Source organism: Neomonachus schauinslandi, chromosome 14 (genome assembly GCF_002201575.2).
Source record: "Neomonachus schauinslandi chromosome 14, ASM220157v2, whole genome shotgun sequence".
Classification (NCBI taxonomy): domain Eukaryota; kingdom Metazoa; phylum Chordata; class Mammalia; order Carnivora; family Phocidae; genus Neomonachus; species Neomonachus schauinslandi.
Genome location: NC_058416.1, coordinates 27,272,790 through 27,283,518, shown reverse-complemented (window position 1 = coordinate 27,283,518; position 10,729 = coordinate 27,272,790). Strand labels below are relative to the sequence as shown.

Below are 10,729 nucleotides of genomic sequence, written 5' to 3'. Positions count from 1 at the left end.
CCGAGCAGGGAGCCCGATGCGGGACTCGATCCAGGGACTCCAGGATCATGACCTGAGCCGAAGGCAGTCGCTTAACCAACTGAGCCACCCAGGCGCCCCTATACCACATCTTCTTTATCCATTCATCAGTTGATGGACATTTGGGCTCTTTCCATAGTTTGGCTATTGTTTTTTTTTTTTTTTATTTAAGACCTTGCCATTTGTTGACTTTTTTGAAAAAATCAAGTTGTAAACTTTTATTACAAATTAAAAATGAGGTTCTTAAAAATCTCAACTTGACCAGGTATGAAACAATTTAAAAACCTTTAAAGGTGTCTTGAGAAAAACCAGGCTTTAAAAACAAAACAAAACAAAACAAAACAAAACAAAACACATTTGTCATTACCAAACAGAGACGTCTGTAAATAATAATAAAAAATAAGAAAAATCTAATATTTTCTATATATATTCTAATAAAAATCCCATGCTGCATAGATAATGCAGATAGTTCTATTTATGTGGTCAATGGGCAAAAAGCAAGCACTTAAGGTCTTCAGCTCCAATCTTTTGTTCATTTCTGATTGCTGGAATTTCATCTTCATTTCTTCGTGGTGGATGACTAAACCGGATGATGGTAGAGATGGTAAGCCGGCATTTGCTCAGCCCCGCCCTGCTCAGCCTCCAGAGCAGAGCGAATTCTCAGCTGGTGGATCGGCTGCTTTTGTCTCTTTGCCATCTTGTGGTTTAGGGTTTTCTGGGCATCTGCGTCGGTAAGTGAAGTCGTGGCGGTACTGACGTTGAGGTGGTTGCTGACCTTGGGTCTCATCTCCTTGATTTTTCTTATCTTCCTCGTTGCCATCCTCTCTAGGCTGTCGTTGGCGAGGAGGACCCCTGCGGAATCGTGGTCTATAACCCTGGTGCGTATTCTGTCTCACTGGTCCACCTTGTTCTCCTGCACCTGGTTGTCAGCACCTTCCATCACGTGTCCCTGCACAGGAGGGTTGGAATACTGTGGTTGCCGCCCAGAGGGTCTCCGCATGTAGTGGGAACCAGTGCGGTTGGGCCTGGCCTTTGGGAGCACTTTCCGACCCCTCGTCCTTTCCCCCACTCTCACTATTCTGGTAATTCTGCTGGGAATTGTGTGGAGGACGCCTGCGCTGGGGAGCGTGTCTATAATGGTTAGGGTCTGCTGCTTATTTACTGCCTTGCGCTGGAACTCCACCAGGGCCTGTCACATCTGCTGCCTCCGCACCCTTTTCTCCTTCAACAACATCAAACTCCACAGTCTCTCTATCTCCTACACTGTGAAGGTACTTCCTGGGGTTATTCTTCTTCATGGCAGTCTGGTGTACAAATACATCTTCCTAGGTGTCACTCCTGTTGATGAAACCATACCCGTTTCTTACATTGAACCATTTTACTGTTCCCCAAACCTTCGTTGTGATGACCTTCTTGTCTGCGCCGGCAGGTGCCTTCGATGTGAGGCCTCCCGGGGTGACTAGGCAGTGGGGCTGCTCGGGGCTCTGTGGGGTCGGCTCTCCGCTCCCGCTACCGATCGAACTCCATAGTTTGGCTATTGTTGACAATGCTGCTATAAACATTGGAGTGCATGCACCCCTTCAAATCTGCATTTTTGTATCCTTTGGGTAAATACCTAGTAGTGCTGGTAATTAATTCTATGTTCCACTTTTTAAGAAACCACCATGCTGTTTTCCTGAGCCTTACTTTGAAATCCACTAAATGTGCCCTCCACCGTGAGGCTTCAGTTCCCAGCTCTCTGCCCATCTCCTAGTTCAAGATCAACCAGGCCCTGCTCTGTGTTCAGAGGCACCTGTGTATGACAAACACAACCCTTGTCAGGTTATCTTCTAGTCATCTGTTTGCTGTGTCTAGGCTGTAAGTGCCCTGAGGACAGGGACAGGGACATCCCCGGTCTCACATCCCCAGAGCATCGTGTGCGCTCTTGACTCAGGGCGAGCCAATCATGACATGAATCCGTGTTTGTTTGACTGACGGGGTCACCAGCTGCTCACCCACCCACTGGCCAGTTGTCTGTTGCCTGACCGAACAACTTAGCACTCTCCCTCTTCTCTCTGCCAAATCACATCCTTTTATTCTGGGCTGGAAAAGCAATAGTCGTTACCTCTCTACCCGTGAGGTGAGAGGGCTCAGGGATCGGAGGCTTACTAGTTAGGTTGCTACGGAAAATTTTTTGAAGCTCTCTGAGCCTCAGTTCCCTCATCGGTATAATGGAGTAATACCGGGACCTACCGCAAGTGGCCGCTGTGCAGATTGAACAGGCAACGCTTAGCGCAGCGCCGGCCCCCCAGCCCCCCGCCTCTGCCGCCTTGTCGCCCTGGGGCTACCACGTCCTGGCCGCCAGGAAATGCTACTGTCCCCGGTACTCTCACCGCCGCTAATGTCCACGTGTCTCACGGTCCCCTGTCCTCCTGGGCCTGCAGGGACCTGGGACTCATTCGTGCAGCCTTGGATGGAAGTACGTAGCATGAACCTGCTGCCGACCCCTGGGGACACCCTTCAGACTCCCCTCAGCCCATTACTACTGTGACCTCACTCTGGGCAGGTCCTCTGGGTCAGAGATGCCCAACCAAGGGTCAGGGAGCGTCAGCCCAGGCAGGGACTCAGAAGAGCACCCGGATGAACGCGTCGATGTACACGCATGGATGCACGGGCCCCAGAAGGACAGACACAGGAGGTAGGAGCCCCTGGTCACTGGAAGTCTTCCCGCTGAGTGACACTCGTGGGTGATCCCCTTCCTGAGTTGGGGGATGGACTGGCTTTTGTAGACTCTCCCTTCTGGGTCTGAGAGTCCCTGAGCCAAGGCCCCCCACGCAGCCCTTGTCCCTGTGGATGGCAGCTCATTTCCTTCTTCATTCAGTTTGAACACTCCCCATCTGGCTTTTCTTTGGAGCAGTTATTATTTGTAATCAGCATCAATTCAGCCCTAATGATGTAACCTGAACACATTGTAGGGTGAAGCCTGGACCGTAGCTGCCTCGCAGGGGGACATCCCCAGGTCTGGCTGCCCTCTGACCTCTTCCTACCTCCCTCTGGGTCCATTAGGGGGTAGGGGCTGGGCCTCTGCCCTAAGCCCTTCCCGGTCTTGAGGACCAGCCTGTCAAATCCACCCCTCTGCCAGGCCCAAACTTGAAACTCTTATCTTTGGAGCCCGACCCAGGGCACCCATGCTACCCAGAGAAGCAGGGACAGGGGACCCAGGAGAAGGGAGAGGGAGACAAAAGGCTCTGCTGGTCAATTCTGAGGATGTGGTAAACATACTGAGGAGGGCCGAGCACACACTTCCTGAGCTAAGGGAAGACTCAGCTTCTGGAGGGTTGGCAGGTCAGAGAGGGGCTGTTGCATAAATTTACTTGAACATTTACAGCTTTTTCCCAAGGCCACATGTTGAAGCCACTGAACCCAAAGGAGTGAGGGGCAGTGGTGTTTTAAGGCACTGTGCCTGATTTGGGGACAAATGTAGAGGGGATGGGCTGGGGAGTCTGGGCCTCTCAAGTTCCACTGGAAAGTGAGGCCAATGCCTCCAACAGGGCGAGGGGCCAGCCTGGCCTCTGGGGGTTGGGACATAGAGTGACTGATACCAGCAACGTGTGGTGTCCTGTGGTGGAGTGATCAGGCCTAGGTGGCAGGCCTGGGTATAAATTTTGCACCCTGGACTTGGACAATGTGGCCTAATTTCTTGGAGCCTCGCCTTCCCCTCTATGCTCATTGCAGGGAGAGATGAGGAGCATCGTGAGGGGAGGCATGAGGATGCCCCTGGGAGGCTCTGCACATGGGAGGCCTCAGGCCCCAAAATGCCTCATCGCCACACCCCGTCTCTTCCCTCAGCGCCGTCCCGGACCCCATCTCCCAAAGTTTGGATCACCTAATACTAACACGGAGTTCACTGTGGGCCAGTCAGACGCTGGCTGCAAAGTCAGAAAGTAGGTTGAGGATCAAAATATTGGCCTGAGAATCTGATTTTTTTAAAAAGAAAATCCTCAGTTCCTGTTGGATTAGAAATTCTTTTGTTCTCCCTCAGCAGGCCCAGAGCAGCAGAGCCAGAAGGGGAAGTGTTTTTAAAGTCACTCTCTTGCTCAAGATGGCACAGCGGCTCCCCATTGCCAATGGATAGGCATTGAACAGCCACCCGAGCCGAGGTCTGCGGGGTGCTATGCCAACAGACACAGCAGAAGCTGCCCTTGGGGCCGACAATCTAGCCATCACAGCTGGGCTTTTCCCAGATAGTCCTCACCATCTGCAGGAGATTTACCAGGGAGGAGGCAGGGCTCGCTACAATGCAGGCTCCTGGGGCCTGCTCTGGGACCTCCTGATCAGACTCTCAGGGGCTGGGACCTTTTAAGCAAGTTCTCCATATGATTCTTATGCACACTGAAGTGTGAGAACCAGCCCCTCAGGACAGTAAATCTAGGGACTGCCCTCTGCCTCCAACATAGGTTTCCACCCCTCATGCAACCCCACCAACTAAGAAGGGAGAATGAGGGAGCTAAGGAATGGGATAAAGTCGTAATGTCCCCCTTGCCTGCGAGGGCAGGCTAAGCCATTCATCCTGTCACACCCAATTTGTTCCAGCCGCCCTTAACATTTGCTGATTACATTCGGGCACATTCCCCCCTGCTCTTCTCTTCCTTGTGGCCTCCTGATGTGCATGAAAGTAGTGCCTCTCTTTAGGAACTTAGAACTTACACATTTCCAGAAGCCTGAACAAAGCCTTGCATGCCACCTCTGTCTAGTACCCACATAGGCAGGAATCAGTGGTCATGTGGTGATTTTATACCTGCCTGCATGTGGGAGAAAGTGAGAGAAAGCTATAAAGTAACAATGGCTTCAGCGAGATAGACACTGAATTCTTTTCTATTTTAAAGAAGTCACAGAGAGGCCATCTGGGGCTTACAGAGTGGCTTTTTGCAATCATCCCGTGTCCAGGCTCTTTGAAACTTGCTTCTCCACCAGCTGCATGAGATTCATTATATACTGTCCATTTCATGGTCCTAAATGGCTGCTCTAGCTCCAGCCCTTACAGCCATCTTCCAGTTAGTACGAATGATAAAGAGGAGAAGAAAGGCTCATCTCTTTGCCTTGAAGAATACTTCCTGGGAGTAGCACATGAACTTTTGCTTTCAGCCCATCAGTCAGAACTTAGCTACACAGCTACACCTGGCTGCAGAGGAATCTGGGAAATGTAGTCATTATTCTAGGTGGCCATATGTCCAATGAAAAGTCAGACATTGTATGATAAGGAAAAAGGGGAGAAGGTATAATGGGGGCTGCTAGCACTCTGCAGCACCATTGTAGTCTTCCTCAATCTGGGGCATGTTTGCTATGGTGATCCTTACATTTGAATTGATTTATGAATGCATATAATTGCCTTATGTCTAATAAGAATGCAATCAGAGAAAATGTGGAAAAGACAGTAAGAGAATCAGATAATTACAAAGGGAATGAGACTAAAGCATAACTTTTCAGAGACAGGTATATGTATTCACTTTGGATTTGGGAGCACAGGGGCTTGGGAAGCACCTTTGAAATCTGACATCCTCATAAGGGGAGGAGTGCTCATAGAACACTCTTTCCCTGGTTAAAAATGTCAGGGGTGTCCTCTGTTCCTCCTTGACACTCCTACACTTTGGATCAATGTGCTGTTCCTAAGTCTGACTTTCAGCCTCACCTCATTATTTATCCCCCTGATTTCCTAGGCCCTAGAATCTGCCCCCACCCCCGTTCATTCTGTGCATAGATGGATTTCTCTTCCTGATCAGCTCACCCCTCTGCTCAGAAACCTCCAGGGTTCCCCATACCCTACCAAATATATTCTTAATTTCTTCACCAGACACCCACACACACACACACATACTGTAGTCTCATCAAATAAAACCCCTCGCTGTTTCCCTGATTCACCGTGTGTCTTGGCTTCTTTGGGGCTCTGCCTAAGCCAGTCAGCACTGGCCTTCCATATGAGGCTTTGCCTGGTTCCACTGGCTCCTGCCAGAGAAAAGCATGTCTGGGCTTGCTGATGGAGGATGAGAGACATGTGGAGCAGGGCCACCCTGCAACCCCCAGATTGGCCGTTGTGAGAAGCAGAGCCAGTCCAGATGCCTCAGAGCAGAGTGGGGCTGGCCAGCCCGCAGATCTGTGAGAATAAATGCTTACATGCTTCTTGTGTGCCCCCGTGATTTTACAACTATTTCTTATGTAATATTTTTGCAGCAATTGTCAACTGATCCACCTGATTACAGACATTCAGTGTGAATACCTGCAGCAATTTCAGTGCATTTTTTAGAGTACTAGTCCCTTCTACCTTCAGTTAGGATTAGGTGTGGCTATGAACACAGAGACCCAAAGAAACTGTGGCTTAAATAAGATCAGAGTTGATTTCTCTCCCCTATGAAGGTCGAGAAGCAGGTAACCCATCATGGTGAACTGGATGGTGAGCTGGAGAAGTCCGTGTTGCTGAGCACTTGATGCAGCAGAGTAGGGACAGTCCGAGGCCCTGCCTGGGAACTGACAGTTGGCCCAAGCTTCTGGCCTAGGCCTGTGTCCAATACGAAGAACAAGCACCATTTCCTAACTTGCCCAACCAGAGGAAACATCTTTTCGTGTGCCTGCAGAGTACAAGGATGTGTGCTGGCTCTTTTGTTTGTGCTTTATTTTTTACTTTTATTTTTGAAAAATTTCAAATATAAACTGTATTGGTCAGGGTGCTTCAGAGAAACTGAACCAATAGGTTAGATAGAGTGAGGGAGATTTATTATAAGGGTTTGGCTCACGTGGTTATGGAGACTCAGGTGTCCCACAGTCTGCCGTCTGTAAGCTGGAGACCCAGGAAAGCTGTTGGTGGAGTTCCAGTCCAAACCTGAAGGCCTGAGAACCAGGGGAGCCAATGATGGAGGTCTCAGGCCAAGTCTGAAGGCCCGAGAACTAGGAGCACTGAGGTCTGAGGACAGGAGAAGTTGGATGTCTCAGCTCAAGCAGGAGAACAAATTTGCCCTTCCTCCACCTCTGTGTTCTACTGGAGCCCTCTGTGGATTGGATGATGCCCGCCCACACTGGGGAGAGTATCTCCTTTACTCTGTCTACCAACTCAAATGCCGACCTCTTCCAGAATCACTCTCACAGACATCCAGAGATAATGTTTTGCCAGCTCTCTGGGCATCCCAGTCATGTTGACACACAAAAGTAGAGAGAATAATAAAATGAATCCCCATGTGTCTGTCATTCAATTTCAACAATTATCATCTCAATGTCAACTTAGTTTCACCTATACTCCTCCCCCCAGGAGAGGTAAGAACCTTCCAGACTTCCTGTATTTATTAAAATAAATACATAAATAATTTTTAAGTGATCTCTACACCCAACATGGGGCTCGAACTCACAACCCTGAGATCAAGACTCGCACACTCCCCCAATGATATCTTTGAATATGTTTCTCACTTTCCTGTGCTTCCTATCAATTGGGAATTAAGATCTAGAAGTTTGATTAGGTTCAGGTTCCATTTTCTGAAAAGACGACTTCATAGGGGGCAGGTTGTTCTTCTATTAGGAGACATGTCACCTCCCACTGTCTCTCTTTTCGTGACGTTAACAGCTGTCGATGTCATTGCCTAGAACTATTATGTCATTATGATGATATTCTCATTATATCATTTCTTCTTCATTTATTAGCCAATACTTCTGTAAAGAGAAACTTCCCCTCATCAAATATTTCATTAACCTGAAATAGAGTCCATAGAGGAAAGGCAAATGCATGCTTGATTCTATTTACCGGTTGTTTGTTTGTTTGCCTGTTTTTTTTTTTAAAGATTTTTTAATTTATTTTATTTATTTGACAGAGAGAGAGATAGCAAGAGCAGGAACACAAGCAGGGGGAATGGGAGAAGGAGAAGCAGGCTTCTTGCCGAGCAGGGAGCCCGATGTGGGACTCTATCCCAGGACCCTGGGATCATGACCTGAGTCGAAGGCAGACGCTTAACGACTGAGCCACCCAGGTGCCCTGTTTGCCTGTTTTAAATGATTTCCTGGCATCCTCCAAAACAGCTCTATTTTCTAAGAAAGCCATCCCATAGAATTCCTGCTTCCATCCCGTTCGCCAGGACATAGTCACAGGACCTCACCTCACTGCCAGGAGGTCTGGGACCTTCAGCCCTTAACCTGGGCAGCCGGGGGCTCAGAGAATTTCCCTATTACAATGGAGAAGGGGATCGTGGCCCCCAGGTCCCACTCGGTTTCCTGTCGGCTCATCCCTGGTTGAGGGCTGAGGCGAGCTCCTGGCACACCAGCTCCTGTCAGAGCGTGTGCACACCACACATGCGTCCCCAGTCCCGTCCCTCCTGCTCCGCCTGCCCTGTGTCCCTGCGCTGTGCAGAGAGTAGAGCTCTCTCCTGTGGCCTCACTCTTCCCATGCTCTTGTTACTGCTCCCTTTCCTTCCCCTCCCTCTCCTCCTCTTCCTTCTTCCCTCTCTCTCTCCCCACTCCTCCTCCCTTCCTTCCCTTTCCTTCTCTTTCCCCTCCTCCCCAGCTCCTTCTCCTTCTGCTCCTATGTTTACTTCTGGGCCCAGTTTCATGTTTTGCCTCTCTCATTTTCTCAGCCTGTTTAGGGACCACTCCTGTCCTGCTCTGTCCTGAAGGATTTCTTGAGACTCAAGCCCACCTTGACTTTGGCTTGACTCATGGTCATCCCTGGTTATGGGCAACTGTTCTGGGATCCCTCTTTATTTTCTCATGGTTATGCCCTGGCTCCCCAGTGTCAGTGCCCCACTGTGCCTCTTCCCGTGCGAGGAGGCTGCATCTGGAACTCTGGCCCCGTTTAGCACAGAGGCTGTTGTGACCCCAGTCACTGAGGGGTGTTTACTGAAGTCCAGCTGGTTCGCACAGATTTTCAAAGCTGGGTCTACCTGATGCCAGCCCAACCTGGAGAGGAGCAAAAATTCTGTGGTCTGTCTTGGAAAATTGTTCATGTCTACGTGGCTGATGTGCTGAATTTGCTTCCATTTGTTGAATAAAATGCAACGGTGGTCATCACCCAGATCTGATGCTGGGCTCTAGAGAAGTAGCCCTCAAAACGGATGCGCCTGGGCCCCAGAAACCTGAAGCTCTGTAGAACCCCCTCTGCGGGTGGCCAAGATGGAGGCAGAAGAGAGTGAGGAATCCCAGTGTGAGTCAAGGTCCAAGGGGACAATGCTATTTCTACCTTAGAGGGTCATGTTTCTCCAGTTTGGACCAGGAATTACAGATTGACCTTCACCTTCCATTGTTTAAATATATCTTCCCGCTAAGCCTGCAAACTTGCTCTAGGTCTTGACTTTGGCAGGGGGCAGGAAGCACACATAAAGAAAAAACCCCAATGAATGAAATATTTCTACAAATCTTCCTATTCTCAGGAATCTGCTTTGTTGTACTTCTGTGGACATTAACTAATAGGAAGAAGAGTGGAAAACAGTCATCCTGGCATGATGGAGAACCAGTGGGAAGTAGCAGCAATACTAGGCTATGTGCCAGGAAATAGGGATTCTTGTTCTAACTCAGCCAGGAATGGCGGTGCCCTTCTTCATGACCCCAATTCTGAGCCTCGGTTTCCTTACCCGTAAGACAAAGAGATGGGCAAAACAATAATCATATTTCATTCTTGGGGATACACTATATTTATGCTTCTAGAATCTTCCGTACTCTTTTCAGACTCCACAGTTATCTTCTCATCTGATACTCACAATACGCCTTTAAGGTACTGACAGGGGTTATTATTATTCCCATTACACAGATGGTTGCACTGAGGCTGAGGAATAGTAAACTCCCAAGGTTTCGTTGGTAATGAAACCCCGCCTCCTAATCCAGAATAGTTCCTTCTAAGCAGGAGGCTCATGCCTGTGCCTGAATGTGGGCATATTGGTGAATGTGGGCATCTGTCTGTTATGTTCCTCCGATGTGTGAGTAAGAAAGGTACAGTTAGTAGCTGGACTCATGATTTTCCTGGGTTTACAGGGAACTCATTGATGTTTGCTCTTGTCGGATGGATGTTCCATGTTATGGCATAATTTACACTGAATGCTTTAACTAGGCGATCATAAATAGTAACAGGAGGGCCAGGGGTAGTGGGCAAGGAGAGGTGGACCAGTAAAGGGGCAAGAATTCAGAGCTGAATTGTTGGCACTATGGTATGTACTCCGTAAGTACGTACTTCACTTGGTCTTCACATTAATCCTATGAGGAAGGTTGCTATAATCATGCCCATTTTACAGATATTGAAACCAAGGCCTAGAGAAGTTAAGCAACTTGTCCAAGCTGGTAAGTGGCAGAGCCAGAACGTGAAGCCAGGCAATCTGGTTTCCAAGTTTATGGCCTAACCACTCTGCTGTCAAGGTCAGATTGGGTAGTCATATAAGCCTTTGTGAGCTGCTCTGGTATAAATTCAGGTACCAAAAAAAAAAAAAAAAAAGAGAGAGAGAGAGAGAATGAGAATGCCCTACTCAAAGCTACAGGGTTGCAGGGAAATTGGCACACCATATTTTGCTGGTAGTACTGACAATGAGTTCCATCTTTTCATGAGCAATATGTGGCAAGACCCATAAAGTTTCTTCATATTTGTCAATTTAAGAATGCCAACCCTAGGGTCTCCTGGGTGGCTCAGTTGGTTAAGTGGCCTACTCTTGATTTCTGCTCAGGTCATGATCTCAGGGTCCTGGGATGCCCCCCCCCCCCCCCCCCCCCCCCCCCCCCC

The 10,729-nt window shown here is 48.9% G+C and overlaps 1 pseudogene; it reads right to left on the bottom strand.

Annotated features, from left to right (window-relative positions):
- Positions 1-598: 598 nt before the first annotated feature.
- Positions 599-5,333, bottom strand: LOC110576974 (annotated as a pseudogene).
- Positions 5,334-10,729: the final 5,396 nt, after the last annotated feature.